Below are 18414 nucleotides of genomic sequence, written 5' to 3' on the forward strand. Positions count from 1 at the left end.
TATTCCTGATGTGGTTAGGTACCATGTTGCAAATCATGTAATTAGGCTATTACAATACATTAAACTTACCAATGAAAGCCAAATGTTGCACAAGTATAATTTGCAATAATACCTTTTAAAACCGACAACGTGGAAAGGGAAGGAAATAGTTGGAGATGAACAGACATTTCCAGAGTAAAACAAAAGCTTTGACTGTTTAAAATAGAAATGTAGCACTAAAATCGTTCAGTGGTCCATTGTAACAGTGGTTTGCAATTTTACAATTAATAGTTATCATAAACAACATTAAAGTCAAAAAGTTTCATTTTTTTATCCTCTGTAATTTGTAGTTTGAGAATGTACTATATAATTACAGTAGATTCAGAATAGATATATCTTTTATTTTACTTCACAGAAAATTTATAATTAAGACTGGAACATTAAATATTGCAATATATATTAACACACAATGAGCACTTCATTGAGCACGAAAGCACTAAGTTAAAAATTAAATATTAACCTAAAGTGGAGTGACAATGATGAAAGGAATGGCAGTATTTATGATAAAATATGGAACATCAGTCAACCTTATTGTGTCCACTTCTCACCCAAAGGCAAGGAAATAGCTTTTTGCATTGGTGGAAGGCTCCTGACACTTGTTAATGTAAACCAATTAAAACAAAGAAAAGGCAGAAGGGAAACATAATAGTAAACCTGTCTCACCTAATCTATATTTTATGAGAACACATGGTTTTAATTGAGTCTGAAGAAATCTACTGCACACTTCGATATCAGCAGTTCTATCATATAAAGATCTATTTGGTCAACTTTTCCTGCCGCTGAGATTTACTGTGAATGTTCATTCTCCATAGGACACAGTGTAGGACAGTAGAGTAAAGTGCATTGCTGCTCTAGTTCATTCCCATGGTCACTTCTGGTTCAGCAAAACCTGGTTTCATGGTAATCACGGACAAACTTATCGGCTGCTACTCATTTCTGAGGTTAACAGGCTAGAATCCATAGCAACACATACAAAATGTTGGAGGAACTCAGCAGGACAGACAATATCTATGGAAATGAGTAAACAGTTGACATTTCAGGCTGAGACCCTTCATCAGGACTAAAAGGAGTCAGACTAAGAAGGTAGGGGGGAAGAGAGGAAAAAATTCAAGATAGTAGGAGATAGGGGAAACCAGGAGAGGGGGAAGGAGTGACGTGTAGAGCTGGGAAGTTGATTGGTGAAAAAGATAAAGGACTGGAGGAGGGGGAATCTGATAGGAGAGGATGGAAGACCATGGAAGAAAGAGAAGAGGGAGGAGTCTAGAATCCATATTATTCAGCTGTCACATTTACTGATAAAGGGAAAACTGGCAATTGAACTGTACCTAATTGGGTTTACGGAAAGGCAATAATTTAATTTACAAAATAGTTCTGTATTTTTGTGCATGCAACACTGTACATACAACACCATCTTGCAGAACTACCAGACTGCGATTTAAACAAATGACTGATTTTTTCATATTGAATTTTATCCCAGGATAGAGTAAATTGCCCTGTAGATGATTAGAATCACAGCTTTCAGAAATACATCTGGAAAGGAGAAATGAAGATCTATTTCCTGGAAAATGAATATATTATCTGTAAACAAAATCTCAATACATGTCCTTTTACTCAATCCATTCCAGTTTAAATCAAAATTACACCATGCAACACAAAAAGTAGACACTACATAACTTTGTTTCTTGGTATCTATGTGTTTATGCCCTTTACCTTCATATCTCTGTTCATCAGGATTTTTGTTCACATCATTTGGACACTTTTGACAGAGAGCTGTTGTCACTATCCACTGGGCAAGGACTGATTTACTCCTCAGACTTGTCTCAATATGACATACAGACCCCAATTTCAAAAAACAAAATGCTCCAGTCTGTCACAGAGAATTATTGCATTTATAAAACCAGTTCCAAATTGGCATCGCCAAGTCTGTCAATTCTTTCTGAATTATGGTCTATGTTCGATGAGAGCCAAGCTGATGCTGTTTCATATCCATTTCAGACAAATACACAGAAATAAAAGAATCTTTTAGACTTTCATGCCCCGCACATCATTTAGATAAAGTTTTCATCATGAAGGGGAATATTAATACAAAAGGAAAATACTGCCGAAAATGGAAACCTGGAATCAAATAGAAAATACTCATCCCACAATTGCCATCTGATCTGCTGAGCATTTTCAGTGTTTTTTTCCCATTATTTTCTAGATTGTTCAGCATCTGTGTTTTTGTTTGCTCTTGGATTAACACAACCATTATCCCGTTTGGTAAATTGGCAGGAAAAATTATGGCAATGGGAAAGAGATTCATGGTTCAATACTTACAGTTCAATTGCCCTCCACTTCATTGATTTGATATTTAAACACCAGACCATTGAGATTCACAAATCAAACAGCAATGCCATAATGTGACATGAGCACCAAATCTTGTAAAAATATAACACAATTAAATAGGTTGTGAGATAAAGGATGGTCTTCAAAAGAATCTAAATTGCAACCAGAACCTCTGAAATTCGGTTGTAAAACAAAATCCTCATTTATTTGCAAGGAGTTACTTTCATAAATCCTAGTAATGTCACTAGGTGACAAATCTGCATTCTCAGTACAGAAACAGGAAGCAACACACAGACCTACAAACATAGACAACTGAATAAGGAAGTCAGCAATGTAAAACAAAACCGAAAAAATATATAATAAACAAGTTAGAGAATCAATGATTTTCAATCAAAAGAGTGGACAATATCTATGCATGACCCTGAAGGAAAAAGGAATGATGACATTCCAGATCAAATTAAAAGTGCAGAAAGGGTTTCAGCAAACTGAGAACAAGATTAAATCTGAAGATAGTACTGTTCTAATAGTTTAAATATACTGGAGTGGGATATTAGAGTTAAACTACACAGAAAGAATGTCCAAATGCAGACAATGTCTGGTTACCAAAGACAACCTGTGGTCAATACCTAATGATTTCTGAGATTTATTTTATCTGAACTGTAAACAAATTAAAATTAGTGGTGATTTTAGGGTAGGCAATACACATAGGATGTGTTCCAGACGTATCTACAAGATATTCTGTAGACAACTGCCTCTTCTTTGTTTTGAGCCCATTGCTGAAATATATGTATATTTTAAAGCTGTTTAATATGAAAAAAAGCAAAAGTCACAAGGTTCTGCGGTACTGTGATGCACAGTATTTACAACTTTTAAAGCGTGTTTAATTCCTATTGCTCTTCTGAAATTATGCACTCAGATAAATCTTTACCCACAATTTCATTCACCTCTGAAACATATTTTAGAAACCATAGTGAAACCTCTGCACTTCACAGAATAACTTTTAAAAATGAGGATAACAGCTGACGCATAAATAACTGTAGGCGATTATTTCCTGTGTTACCCGTGAGACGGAAATGTAATCACTTTCCTCATGGAAAATACACATTTTTAGTTGAAAATACTGCTGGCAGACCAACCCACACTTTTTCAGTACTATATACTCCGACAGTTTCTGCTATATACTTAGAATCCACTTTTTCAAATCTAATAAATGTAAATTTTGAATAGTTCAATGGACTAAACGGTACATATCTACTTGACTTGCAGCACTCATAAATCAGTTTAGATATTCCCCTTAGTAAAAATAAGAAAATTGATTAATTCTTAGCAATAGCACTTTATATAAGACTGCACAAAATACAAACTTATTTCAAACTTAACTGGTCGATGTTTTTATGTGAGCAATATTTTTATCAACATCTTAGTTGACTTAATAACCTCAAAGGAGGACATACCATCCATTGGGACAATGTTGGCTCCCCAGGAAGAAATCAAATTATTCCCATTGCCCCTTCACCTCATTTCCCTGTAAACTCTTCAACTTATTCTGTCTCATACAGTCAATTTGAATACTCTAATTTACACAAGAGCACATGTTTGGAATGTGGGAAAAAATGGGACCATCTGGAGGAAACCCATTCAGTCACATACAAATTGCACACAGACCATATCCAAGAATCAAATCCAGCTTCGTAGAATTGTGAAACCACAGCAATAACTGCTGTATCACTGTTATTAGAAGTATAATTTTAATAGCCTAATGAATCAGTGGCATGGTTGAAATATAATCCACAAATATAACCTGGGTACATATTCCACTATCTGTATTTTTCAAAAGCAAAAGTGTACAAGCTTATCAGTTACTCTAAAACTTCTGTTTACTGCTTTTATAAAATGAGAATGCTACAGAAACAAAAGCAGAACACTTTATCAAAACAATGAACAGCTCTAGTGATAAAACACAGTAAGTCCTAACTTTCATAACATTAGTTATGGGTTGAGACACTAAAATATTTCCAGTCCTTCCCCATGTCAGAAAGGATATTGGACCCAGTTGACTTTGGAAACAATAAAGTACAGCCTGCACCTATATCATCATTTAAAACTGACTCTGAACCTAATGCTTCTCCTCCTTCTTCTTCGGTGGTCGCACTCTAGTTCTATGGTTTCTAAGGTCAGTACGGGACCCATAGACTATACCACAGATGGGGTGGGAACTGCCTGACGGGAAGGATAAGTGGGTATTTTGTGAGGTTCCATCACTCAGCTTCTGTGTGTCCCTGACACTTGAATTCAAAGTTCTTAGTGCCATCCCAGCTGCTCTTTCTCCATCTTCAGAAGCCATGGACCAGAGATTCCCAAAAATTAGTCAGGATGTTGCAGTTTTTCCAAAGTGGTTTTGAAAACATGATGAACTTTTTCCTCTGCAACCTGGTAAACACTTCTAGTGACAGAGGTTTGACTGGTATCTTCCCAATGCATGACTACCTACAGTGAACTTAGCTACTGACCATTGATGGCAACTTCAGCCTCAAGAGGGTTCTACTCGAATGCATTAGATAACCATTTCATCTATTCCTGTGGATAACAGTAAAACCTAACTGACAAGGATGGGTCAATTTACAAAGTAGCAGTCTGGAGAATCCAGCACCAACAAACGTGAACTGAAGGTATTTACATTCTAATAAAAAACACAAAATGCTGGCAGGAGAAGGGTTTCGGCCTGAAACGTCATCACTACCTCTTCCCATAGATGCTGTCTGGCCTGCTGAGTTCTGCCAGCATTTTGTGTTTTTTATTTATTTCCAGCATCAGCAGATTCACTCGTATTTACATTCTATACTTCTATAGATGTGTGGTGGAAAGTATTGACTGCATCACAGCCTGGTATGGAAACGCCAATGCCCTTGAATGGAAAATCCTACAAAAAGTAGTAGATACGACTCAGTCCATCACTGGTAAAGCCCTCCCAACCACTGAGCACATTACATGAAACACTATAGCAGGAGAGCAGCATCGATCATCAACGACCCCCATCACCCAGGACATGCTCAGCAGCATGAAGGTACAAGAGCCTCAGGACTTATACTTTGTACTTTTTATATTCACTTACTCACATATGTGATTTTTCCATGTGATTATGGTGGTAATATGATTGATCTGCATGCACGTACCTGTCGAGGTGTTTGAGTCTGCAGATATAAATAGAGATTTATTAAATTTCACAGTGAAAAGTTTTCACAGATTCAGAGGAAGATTTGGGGGGAAGTTCTGATAAAGGTACCCTAAGACTATTAATCTATAATAGATACTCTCATTATTTTTCCACTCTTTCCCCCTTCTCTGCAACTTACAAAATGATGGACAAGAGAAAGTCTCCCATTTCAGTGTGAAACAAATATCTCCAGTAGAAGGCAAGAGACTGATCTTCTTACCTTCTTTGAGTGCCACTTGCTTCCCTAACTTGGTACTTGCTCTACCACCAGGCATCATGCAACCTCTTATGTTATTCAGCCATCCTTGAATTCTTCTCCAAGTCCACATAATTGGACCTCATTAATCCAGTTATTGTGTGTGATGTTCTATAACTGGGGTATCTGACTGGCATCCAGCCATTATTCCCCAAAACCACACAAATGTCATTAGCTAATTTGCAGTAAATAATCTTGATCTCCCACATATTATCCTGAGGCTTATCTTTCAGAACCTAAGAATTCTGGGACAGACAATTACAGTACTTAAAAAGGTCCAAAGACTCAAATTTGCAGTTGGCGCATGTTGCTCAGCTGTTTGCAAGTAAACTGTACTTTGAAAGCATGAAATTCTTTCCTCTAAAAAGAGAGAATTATACACCTACATAGTTGGAATATATTATATCCTTTGAACATTTTTGCTAGCCATTGAATGTACGATGGATTATATGGAGGTTTATATGGATTATATTATATATCCATCATGTGTGGATTAATGTATCCGTACATTGAGAGTTTTGGATGACCTGGAAAGAGTACAGAGAAAACTTACAAGGATGTGCCAGGACTGGAGAACCTGAGTTATATGGAAAGATTGAATAAATTAGGACTTTATTCCTGGAACAAAGAAGATTGAGGGAAGATTTAAAAGGTGTACAAAATTATGAGGGGTATAGATACAGTTAATGCAAGCAGGCTTTTTCCACTGAAGTTGTGTTGGACAACAACTAGAGGTCATAGGTAAAGGATGTTGGGTAAAAAGTTTAAGAGGAACATGAGGGGACACTTCTTCAACCTTGTGAGTGTGGAACAAGCTGCCAGCATTAGCGGTGTATTAAGTTTGATTTCAACATTTAAGAGAAGTTTGGTAGAAACAATAATGGCAGGGGTATGGAGGGCTATGATCCAGATGCAGGTCGATTGGGGAAGGCAATTTAAATGGTTTGGCAGGGACTGTTTCTGTGCTGAACTTTTTCACGTCTCTATAACTCTATAACCTACAGAGGAAATGCTAAAGTTGGTCATTACTCTAAAGCTGAACAGCCCGTTTCTACATTTGTATTTCTTTTTCTGTAGGTTTATTTATTTACTTATTGAGATACAGCACATAATAGGTCCTTCCGGTCCTTCGAACTGTCCTACTTCACAACCCCTGATTTAACTTTGCCTAATGATGATAATTTACACTGATCAATTAACCTACTTTGGACTGTGGGACAAAACTGGAGCACCCAGAGGAAACCCACACAGTCACTGGGAGAATGTACAAACTCCTTACTGGCTACGGCAGGAATTGAATCCGGGTTGCTGTAAAGTATGGTGTTAATCACTACACTACCATGCCGCCAGTCAGATGTCAGATGATATCTGACATGCCAAGTATTGATATGGGAAACTGCAGATGCTGGAATCGGGAGCAAAAAAAAAGAGCAAATTATTGGCGAAGCTCAGTGAGCCAAGCACTAGCTCTGGAAGGAAATGAATAGTCGATGTTTCAGGTCAAGTCCAGATGAAGGGTTACAACCTGAAAATTCAAGTATCCATTACCTCTGCAGAAGCTACTCCACCTATTGAGTTGTTATTTGCTGAATATTTCTGTTTTTGTCTGAATAGGTAATCTAAATTCATACTTTGGTACAATAATGACATAGTGTTGCAGTGACAGAGCTGTCAGTTTTTGGAAATGATCAGAATCAGGTTTATTATCACAGTCATGTGTCATGAAATTTATTAACTTAGCAGCAACTGTACAATGCAATGCATGATAATGCAGAAAGAAAAAATAAGTAAATCAACTACAGTAAAAAAAATACATACACATACATATATTAAATAGATTAAAATAGTTCAAAACAGAAATATTAGAAAAGTGAGGCCTCACCAGTGCCTTATAAAGCCTCAGCTTCACATCCCTGCTCTAGTATTGTAGACCTCTTGAAATGAATGCTAATATTGCATTTGCCTTTCTCACCACTGACTCAACCTGCAAGTTAAACTTTATGGCGTTTTGCTCAAGGACTCCCAAGTCCTTTAGCATCTCAGATTTTTGGATTTTCTCCCCATTTAGAAAATAGTCTGCACACTTATTTCTTCTATCAAAGTGCATGACCATGCATTTTTTAACATTGTATTTCATTTGCCACTTCTTTGCCCATTCTCCTAATCTGTCTAAGTCCTTCTGTAGCCTACCCATTTCCTTAACACTATCTGCCGCTCCACCAATGAGAAGGGGCAACCAAAACAACTGATGAAAGTCATTAGCTCAGAGCTGCCTATGAGACATTAGCTTGCATAATTAAGGCCTCATGGAGTACTGTGGGCAGTTCTGGGCCTCTTATCTAAGAACGGATGTGTTGACATTGGACAGGGTTCAAAGGAGGTTCATAAAAATGATTACAGGATTGAAAGGCTTATCATATGAAGAGCCCTTGATGGCTCTGGGCCTCTACTCATTGGAATTCAGAACAATGAGGGGGTGACCTCATTGAAACCGATCAAATATTGAAAGGCTTTGATAGAGTGGATGTGGAGAGGATGTTTTCTATAGTGAAGGAAGTCTAAAACCAGAGATCACAGCCTCAGAATAGAGGGGCATCCTTTTAGAATGGAGATGAGGAAGAATTTCTTCAGTCAGAGTGGTGAATCTGTTGAATTTATTACCCAAGTTGGCCGTGAAGGCCAAGTCATTTGGGTATATTTAAGGCAGAGGATGATTGATTCTTGATTAGTAAGTGCATAAAATAAAGGGATGCAGGAAGAAGACAGGAGATTGGGGCTAAGAGGGAAATAGATCAGCGATGATGAAATAGTGGAACAGACTCAATGGGCCAAATGGCCTAATCTGCTCCTATATCTTATGGCTTTATAAATACCTTGCTACAATTGCAACCTAGCACCAGCGATTTTAAAACTATCATGGTGAATATAAAGTACTTTCATGCTCTAAGATTATGAGAGGTGCTACAAGTACGTATTTGCTTTTCACTTGGCAACCTGCATTTCACCTTTCTAAAACCAGTCTGCCTCATCAGCTTATCTCTCTTAGTCATGGCTGCCACATTTCTCCATGCATGTATTGGTGAAGTGCAACACAAACAAGTTAGATGATGTCCTTAGAGCCCTTTAAAGCTGCTGCAAGCCTTATCACCTCCCACATTGTGCCATTTCCACCTCCCAACAGACAAACTGTTTGTTCTGAGCTCGCCCACTGTATTTAAATGAGGCTGACCCAGAAATTATGGTGGGGTCAGCAATATGACTCTGGGTGTGTGTGAATCATGCGGTACTTTGAATCCATTGCACCCAAATGGAAAATCTTGCTTTTTAAGTGTGATGCCTTAGCTCTGATAGAAGTTCTCAGATTACTTTTGAGTTAACTAAATGTTTATCTCAAGGATGGCATTTTGATTTCATAAGTCCAACAGAAAGTAAGGACTTGGAGAGTTAACCCAATAAAGGATTCATGCATCTGTAAAAAAAAAATAAGTTAACCAACAGGAGAAATCTCTTCTCAGAAACTTGGCACAACTTCTATCACCTTACATTCTGATCCTCAAGAGATGAAGATCACTATTCCATTATCCATTTTGATAGCCTTCTGAGCCTGTCATTGATGTGTGAATAATCAATTCACATCAATCCTCAAGTGTCTGAAACACTGGATTGGTAGTTTCCAGTTTCACCATTTATCTGTTCTATCCAAATGCTAAGTGATCACCTCAGAAGTGACCTCTGCATTAACGAGGAATCTTCTCCTCTTAAAGACTCCTAAAAATTCTGCCAACAGATCTATCCATCAGTATGTGCACACTTGTACATGTTCATGCAATTGATGGATGTAACTTAAAGGATGTATTCATGGGGAGCAAATCAGCTAAGCTGACTGACTTTAAACACTTGAGCATTACCTCCATCACTTGTTGCACAAAGTGTGCTTATGCCTAAGCTAAAACAATCAGAACCAGAATCAGGTTTATTACATATGTGGTGAAATTTATTGTACTGTGGCATCATTACAGTGGCAAGAAATTGAAATTGCTATAAGTTATAAGAAGTAAATAGTGCAAAAGAAGAAGAGCAAGATAGTGTTTATGTACCATTCAGAAATCTGTTAGTGGAGGGGAAGAGGCATCGAGAGACATTGAGTCTTCAAGTTCCTGTACCTCTTTCCCAATGGTAGTTATGATAAGAGACCATGTTCTGATGTGAGGGCTCCTAATAGAAGCTACCTTCTTGAGGCATTTCCTTCCCTAGTCGTTACACGTTTCAGGCATATGACAGATTCTGTGACACAAGTTTTACAGGTGAGATAGTAGATAGGGATGAGAAAGTCCTTCATGCCATCAAGACATGAATTGGAGCATGAAGCTGAAACCTAATCCAAATATCTGACCAGGTTGGCCAGACCATTCAAGTTTTGTTAAATGCCAATCACTAACATGTTGTTGTCATGTAGCAAGTTACATCGGAATGATTACATCTGACACAATACATCACATGAAGAAATCTCCAGGAATAGAGCCAAATAGCATCCACAACACTAGACTGACCCAGATCTGATAAACTCACTCTTCCTAAGTGTTAGTCCATTATAGTTAATATATATGAAGTCAGAGTGATGGTTGTTTCACTCAGCAGCAAGGTAGGGATTGTTTATTAATAGCTGGATTACTAAATTACATGATAATGTGGTAGAAATGATTAACAGAGAAATTTAAATTCAATTGACAGCAGAAGTTCAATAAATAAAATTGCAGCATAAGAGAAAGACGTCAAGCAGTAAATATTTGTGTTTTAATGCGGTCAGAAGTACATCACAATTCAAGATTGTTTAAAGTTATTTCCAGTACACATGTAAAGGAGAACAAAATAACTGTTACTCTGAATCTGCTGCAGCACAAGAAAAACATATGTTAAAGAACACATTAATAAATACATATATAAACACATAATATAGCTTCTATACATAGATTGCTTTTATGTCCATAAAGTGATGTCAGCCACATAAGTGTCTGTACATGGCGACTCTGACAGTAAATGATAAAGTAGTGGTGGTTGGGAATGTGGAGGGGTGGGTCAGTGGGTAGAGGTGTTGATCAGCCTTATTGCTTGTGGGGAAACTAATTGTTTTTGAGTCTGGTGTTACATAGTCTCCTCCCTCATGGGAGTGGGACAAGTAGTCCATGAGCAGGGTGGGTGGGATCCTTCATGACGTTTCTGGCCCTTATCGGGCACCTTTCTATATTTACAGTGGCATGTAAAAGTTTGGGCACCCTGGTCAAAATTTCTGTTACTGTGAATAGCTAAGCGAGTAAAAGATGACCTGATTTCCAAAAGGCATAAAGTTAAAGAGGACACATTTCTTTAATATTTTAAGCAAGATTACTTTTTTATTTCCATCTTTTACAGTTTCAAAATAACAATAAAGGGAAAGGGCCCAAAGCAAAAGTTTGGGCAGCCTGCACGGTCAGTACTTAGTAACACCCCCTTTGGCAAGTATCACAGCTTGTAAACACTTTCTGTAGCCAGCTAAGAGTCTTTCAATTCTTGTTTGGGGGATTTTTGCCCATTCTTCCTTGCAAAAAGCTTCTAGTTCTGTGAGATTCTTGGACTGTCTTGCATGCACTGCTCTTTTGAGGTCTAACCACAGATTTTCAACGATATTTAGGTTGGAGGACTGTGAGGGCCATGGCAAAACCTTCAGCTTGCATCTCGAGGTAGTCCATTGTGGATTTTGAGGTGTGTTTAGGATCATTATCCTGTTGTAGAAGCCATCCTCTTTTCATCTTCAGCTTTTTTTTTTACAGACAGTGTGATGTTTGCTTCCAGAATTTGCTGGTATTTAATTGAATTCATTCTTCCCTCTACCAGTGAAATGTCCCCGTGCCACTGGCTGCAACACAAGCCCAAAGCATGATCGATCCACCCCCGTGCTTAACAGTTGGAGAGGTGTTCTTTCCATGAAATTCTGCAGCTTTTTTTCTCCAAACATACCTTTGCTCATTGAGGCCAAAAAGTTCTATTTTAACTTCATCAATCCATAGGACTTGTTTCCAAAATGCATCAGGCTTGTTTAGATGTTCCTCTACAAACTTCTGACGCTGAATTTTCTGGTGAGTACGCAGGAAAGGTTTTCTTCTGATGACTCTTCCAGGAAAGTCATATTTGTGCAGGTGTCGCTGCACAGTAGAACAGTGCACCACCACTCCAGAGTCTGCTAAATCTTCCTGAAGGTCTTTTGCAGTCAAACAGGGGTTTTAGCAATCCTATGAGCAGTTTTCTCAGAAGGTTTTCATGGTCTTCCAGACCTCAACTTGACCTCCACCGTTCCTGTTAATTGCCATTTTTTAATTACATTACGAACTGAGGAAACGGCTACCTGAAAATGTTTTGCTATCTTCTTATAGCCTTCTCCTGTTTTACGGACATCATTTATTTTAATTTTCAGAGTGCTAGGCAGCTGCTTAGAAGAGCACATGGTTGATGAATGTTGGGACGCAGTTTGAGGAGTCAGGATATTTATAAAGCTTTGAAATTTGCATCACTTGGCCTTTCCTAATAATGATTGTGAACAAGCCATAGCCCTAACAAGCTAATTAAGGCCTGAGACCTTGGTAAAAGTTATCTGAGAGCTCAAATTTTGAGTCTGCTGCAGTGCACTTTCCATAACATAGCATAAAATGATACGGCTTGTTAGGGTGTGCCCTGTCACACATCTGTAGAATGATGTATCGATGTGCATAATACAGCTCTCTTCAGCTTCCTCAGAAAGTAGAAACATTAGTGAGCTTTCCACGTTAGTGGGTCACATGATGGGTTGGAGAAAAGTGATATAGATTTCACTGGTCTCAAACGTATATGTGCTAATTAAATCAAGGAGGTAATTCACTACACAATTGATAGATTTAGTTGCAAGGACAAGATGGAGAAAGACAAAAACAAACAAGCCAATCAAGAAGAAATTGGGAAATGGGAAAAGTCAAATCAAGATTGAGTTTCATAATTCAGATGTAGAGAAAGAAAATCACATTGCGGGAGACATCTGGAAATTCAGGTGGACTACATTTGAACAAAAAACACAAGTGGTGAAGGAATACGCCAGTTAAGTTGGAACTGGTTATTAAACCATCAGTATTTAACATTGAACATAGTGTAATAAGAAGTTAGGTGAGTCACGGTGATTTTGAATCATAGAAAAGTACAGCACAGAAACAGGTCATTCAGCTCATCCAGTCTATATCGAGCCATTTAAACTGCTTATTCCCACGGACCTGCCCCAGGATCATAGTCTTCCATACCGTTACTATCCATATACCTATCCAAACTTCGCTTAAACATTGAAATCAAGCTCACATGCACCACTTGCACTGGTAGCGCGTACCACACTCTCAAGATCCTCTTAGTGAGAAGTTTTCCCTCATGTTCCCCTTAAACTTTTCGCCTTTCGCCCTTAACCCATAACCTCATTGCAGTCACACCAAATCTCAGTGGAAAAAACATGCTTGCATCTATACCCCTCATAATTTTGTATACCTCAATGACAAGACAAAATCTTAAACCCAAGGCTTTGAGGATGTGAATGAGCAGGAATCTGATAAAAGGGCACAGACTTCTGAAGGGAGATGATGGCAAGAAGCTCACTAAGGTAAAGAGCAGTGAAAATGTGACTATGGTTGAAGTTCACTTTCAGGGTTTGAATTGGGTGAAAAAAAATAGGCTGATAAATGCAATTGCTGTAACTGTTCAACAGAGGTTGTGGTGAGCAGCCTGAAGTGAGGTAGATGATAATAAACGACCAAGAAGAATGAGAATCTGCTGTGACGGAGAAATAAAATTCAGAAAGACATAGATACATAGAGCAAGACCTCCACTAGCTAAAGCTAAAGTATATATTTTTCTTACATGTGAAATATGAACCATTTAAATATGTTCAGCTTTGCCTCTGCATATGTTTGTTGAGGTGTAGGGAACAAAATCCTTTTGCCTGTTCTGGCTCATTTCTAACTGATCACTACACAATGAACATCATCTGATGAGAACTGTAATCAAATAGTTCAAAAAGCTGATGGTTTTCAGTTCCATGACTTAAAAATTGATTTTGGCTAACAACATGAACGTATGAAAGCAACACACACACAAAAAGCTGGTAGGACGCAGCAGGCCAGGCAGCATATGAAACACAACTGGGAGCAGTTGTTAAGCTGTACACTTGTAGAAGAAACCCCTTCTTTAGGGGAGGGGAGAAGAGGGGATAGAACAATTTCAGGGGGAGAAGAATTATTGCTATTAAAGTTCAAAGTTCAAAGAAAATTTTATTATCAGAGTACATATATGCCACCAAATACAATCCTGACCTGAGATTCTTTTTCCTGTGGGTATACTCAACAAATCTATAGAGTAGTAACTATAAAAGGATCAATGAAAGATCAAGAAAACAACAAAACTGCAAATGCAATTATAAATAAATAGCAAAAAAAAATTGAGATAGAGATAAAGCATCCTTAAAGTGAGGTAATTGGTTGTGAGAACATCTCCAAGGATGGACAAGTGAGTGTAGTTACCCCTTTTGTTGAAGAGCCTCAATGAAAGGCTGCACCCAACAGGGTGGACAAACAACCAATGCGCAAAAGACAACAAACTGTGCAAATACAAAATAATAATAAATAAATAAATAAACAAGCAAGATCATTAGATGAAGAGTCCTTGAAAGTGAGTCCATAGGTTATGGGAATAGTTCAGTGATGGGGCAAGTGAAGTTATTCACACTGGTTCAAAAATGGAGGAATAGTAACTGTTCTTGAACCTGGTGGTGTGACTCCTGAAACTCTTGTATTTTCTACCTGATAGCAGCTGCGAGAAAAGAGCATGGCCTGTGTAGTGAGGATCTCTAATGATGGACGCTGCTTTCTTGTGACAGCATTTTATGCAAATGTGCTCAATGTTTAGGAGGGTAATACCCATAAAGTAACTGGCCGAATCCACTACCTGTTTTTCAAAAGCATTGGTGTTTCCATACCAAGCCTGGATACAGCCAGTATATACACTCTCCATTACACACCTATAGATCTACATTATACATCTACTGGGATGGCAATATGAGGAAATGCCAAAAGTATGAGATAAATGTAGTTAAATTGCAAGGTAAATTCTAAAACCGGTTAAACATCAATGAGCACTAAGTGTTTACTATGTAGTCATTACAAGACATAACTTGTGAAAAATATAATTAATACTTAAAGCATCCAGCATGAGTTTGCCTGCTGATAACATGGCAGAAAAGAGTAATAATATGAAGAAACTTCATTTCGCAAGCATTACAAAACATCCACACAGGTTTACTTACAATACCCTGAAACTTGCTATGGCACACTCATGCTGATTCACTCATCTAAAAACTACTTTTAAAAAAACCTGTATTTCTCTTGCAATAGTGAAGACCAATGCAGAAACTCTTGACAGTGAAAACTCATTGATAGTTTCTATCAACCTACTTGCAGAAATTGCAGGACAATTCAACTGCAGGAAATCCTTCGCCAATTCAATTCCAACTGCTTTGTTTGATTTTAATCTTTAGAAAACAAACAAAATGAATGCCCTGCTTAGAATGAAAGAAAAGGGCAACACGTTAGCGTAGCAGTTAGTGCAACACTATTACAGCTCGGTGTGACAAAATTCAGAGTTTAATTACGGCGGCCTCTGTAAGGAATCTGTGCCTGCTCCTCAAGGAATGCGTCGGTTTTCTCTGAGTTCTCTTGTTTCCTCCCACAGTCCAAAGACGTACCGGGTAGGTTAAATTGCCATTGTGAATTGTGGTGTGATTAAGCTCGGGCTAAATCGGGGCTATCAGAGCTGGAAGGATCTATTCTGCATTGTATCTCTAAATAAATAAATACGGTAAATAGAATAAAAACACCACAGAGATTAAATGTTATTTTTAATTCCATTCTTTGCTACTTTCCCTGACAATCAAGCAAGTTCCCAGTTGGCAGAAATCTGTCAGTTTGTTTTAAATTTGTTTTCACAAATCCCCATTAAAACTAAGCCTCCACAAAATGTTAGAGGGCATCCCTACAAAAGAACAATTAGAAATATCAGCAAGTGCTCCTTTATGTGGTAACTACTGAGTAAATCCAAGACAGAACAAAATTCTAGTCATTAAGCAGTGCATATGTACCAGCACTGAGCCAGTATAAACTATTAAATGGATGTGTCCACTTAAAAAAAAACACCTTTAAGTTCTCAATTGCCACTGCTTTGGTGCTTTAGTTTGTAAATTATTATAATCCAAATGAGAAAGTGAGTGAAGGGAAAATAAAAGTATTAGCATAAAGCATTTTGGAATACTCAAATCTAAAGAAAAGTTTTTAAAGTAAGTTATAGGGTAAAGTTTTAACCCAAAACCAGAGGTCCATGAGTCAGTCTTCATCAGAGGAACAGAGGTGGAGACAGTCAGCAACTTTAAAATTCCTTGGTGTTATCAATTCAGAGGACCTGTCCTGGGTCCCGCATGTAAGTGCAATTACGCAGAAAGCACAACAGCACCTCCACTTTCTTAGAAGTTTGTGAAGATTTGGCGTGATATCTAAAACTCTGACAAACTTCTATAGATGTGTGGTGGAGAACATATAGGCTGGCTGCATCACAGCCTGGTATGGAAACACCAATACCCTTGAACAGAAAAGCCAACAAAACGTAGTGGATATGACCCAGTCCGCCCCGCCATTGACCACATCTAAATAGAGCATTGTCACAGGAAAGAATCATTAGAGAGCCTCACCACACAGGTCATGCTCTCTTCTCACTGCTGCCATCAGGATGTAGGTACAGGAGCCTCAGCACTCTCACCACCAGGTTCAGGAACAGCTATTCCTCCTCCACCATCAGACTCTTGAACCAAAGAGGGTAACTTCACTTAATTTCACTTGTCCCATCACTGAAATATTCCCACAACCTATGGACTCACTTTTAAGGACTCTTCATCTCATGTTCTCAATATTTATTGCTTATTTATTTATGATTATTATTATTTCTTTTTTTCTTTTGTATTTGCAGAGTTTGTTGTCTTCTGCGTACTGGTTGAATACTCAAGTTGGTGTGATCTTTTATTGATTATGGTTAATATGGTTATTATTCTATTATGGATTTATTGCATATGCCCACAACAAAATGAGTCTCAGGATTGCATATAGTGACAAATATTTACTTAGATAATAAATTTACTTTGAATTTTGAAAAAATAATCTTTCCAAATTATGTAATTTTAGTCTTTAGTGTGATATAAATTAGGTCAATCTGAATTTAAAGGAATATCACAAGACAGCGACACTGATGCTACTGATACAACTGATAATCTTAGTAGAGTAGTATTAAAATTTGAGTTCAAAATATCAAGTACAGAAGATGGCCTTTTATCATCTACATACATTGACTCAATGCCAAAATTAGACTCAAGTCTATCTCAACTATGAGCTTATATAGAGACTGATTAGGAAGAGGATTAGGCCAAAGGTGCACAGACTTAGCTTCGTACATTGGTAGCTTTTGGGCAGAATGATATGGTGATACCCATCAACTTTTCAGGTTAAAGCCTACTACACTAGGCATTCTTGGTAGAGTCCCATCAGAACATTGGCTAGGTTTCAGTTTTTTTAGCTACTGAGATCATATAAAGTATTTCCAGCTTAGTACCAATAGGCAAACACTGACCACAACTCAAAAAATACTTCCAAAAACAGAAAGTTGCTGATGGAAGAAATCTGAAATAAAAAAGAGCAAATGCTAGATATACTGAAAAGATCATGTAGGATCTGTGAAAAAAGAAACATGAATGTTTCAGGTTCATGACCTTTCACCAGAACTAATAAAATGTCGCTGAACTACAACTACTTTTCTCTCCACAAATGCTATCATGCTAGCTTAGTGTTTTCATCATTCTCCAGTTTTAACTTTAAACATGATTAGTTGAATACAAAATATTTTGATATGTTCTGAAACATGATAGAATAATCTGATTCATATATCATTATTACCCCTTACTGCAGGGATGGCCAACCTATCGCACATGTGCCGAAAGTGGCGCTTTGGATGATTTGAAGTGGCGCATTGCACCCCAGTGATAAAGAAGTAAGCCTACTCATGCAAAAGGTATTAACCAAAAACCGATTTGTAGAAAAAAAACTATAACAGGAATTCAAGTAGCTTAGAGCTAGAAATGGGTTTTACTGAGAATAAATCTAAAACTTAGCAATTTTATTATTTTGTGCACATTTTTTGGTGAATGTTATCTTCTTTCACATTAATCTGTTTCAATTTTAAAAGAAGTTCAATGAGTCAAACTAGGAAAGAAGGACTTTTGTTCTGCAGTCGTTCCATAACTGTTTAATACACGTTTGATACTTGTTTGATCCTGAGGCGCCAGGCGTCTGCACCAGTGCTGCGTCGCAGGTTTTTGCCAGTCAGTTTACAAATGACACTCGTGCGCTTTGGAGTTGTGCTTTGTTTGTCCTTTGTGAACATTTGCAGTTCTGTACTTTTTTGAAAATTAAGCCCTTGTTTTTACATTCAGTTACCCATCACAGTG

The 18414-nt window shown here is 37.7% G+C and overlaps 1 protein-coding gene across 3 annotated transcripts in view; it reads right to left on the reverse strand.

Moving 5' to 3' along the window:
* The window catches only part of bach2b (BTB and CNC homology 1, basic leucine zipper transcription factor 2b), a 332889-nt gene that overhangs the window by 270526 nt on the left and 43949 nt on the right, over positions 1–18414 (reverse strand). Inside the window, exon 1 of one of the 3 annotated variants that reach the window (XM_073057477.1) lies at positions 5538–5550. The exons of the other annotated variants lie outside the window; for them this stretch is intronic. The gene's annotated coding sequence lies outside the window, so the exon portion shown is untranslated. Of the gene's footprint in view, positions 1–5537; positions 5551–18414 lie in introns of those variants that run through there. 3 annotated transcript variants of the gene reach the window in all.

The sequence above is a fragment of the Hemitrygon akajei genome, chromosome 9 (assembly GCF_048418815.1).
Source record: "Hemitrygon akajei chromosome 9, sHemAka1.3, whole genome shotgun sequence".
Taxonomy (NCBI): Eukaryota; Metazoa; Chordata; class Chondrichthyes; order Myliobatiformes; family Dasyatidae; genus Hemitrygon; species Hemitrygon akajei.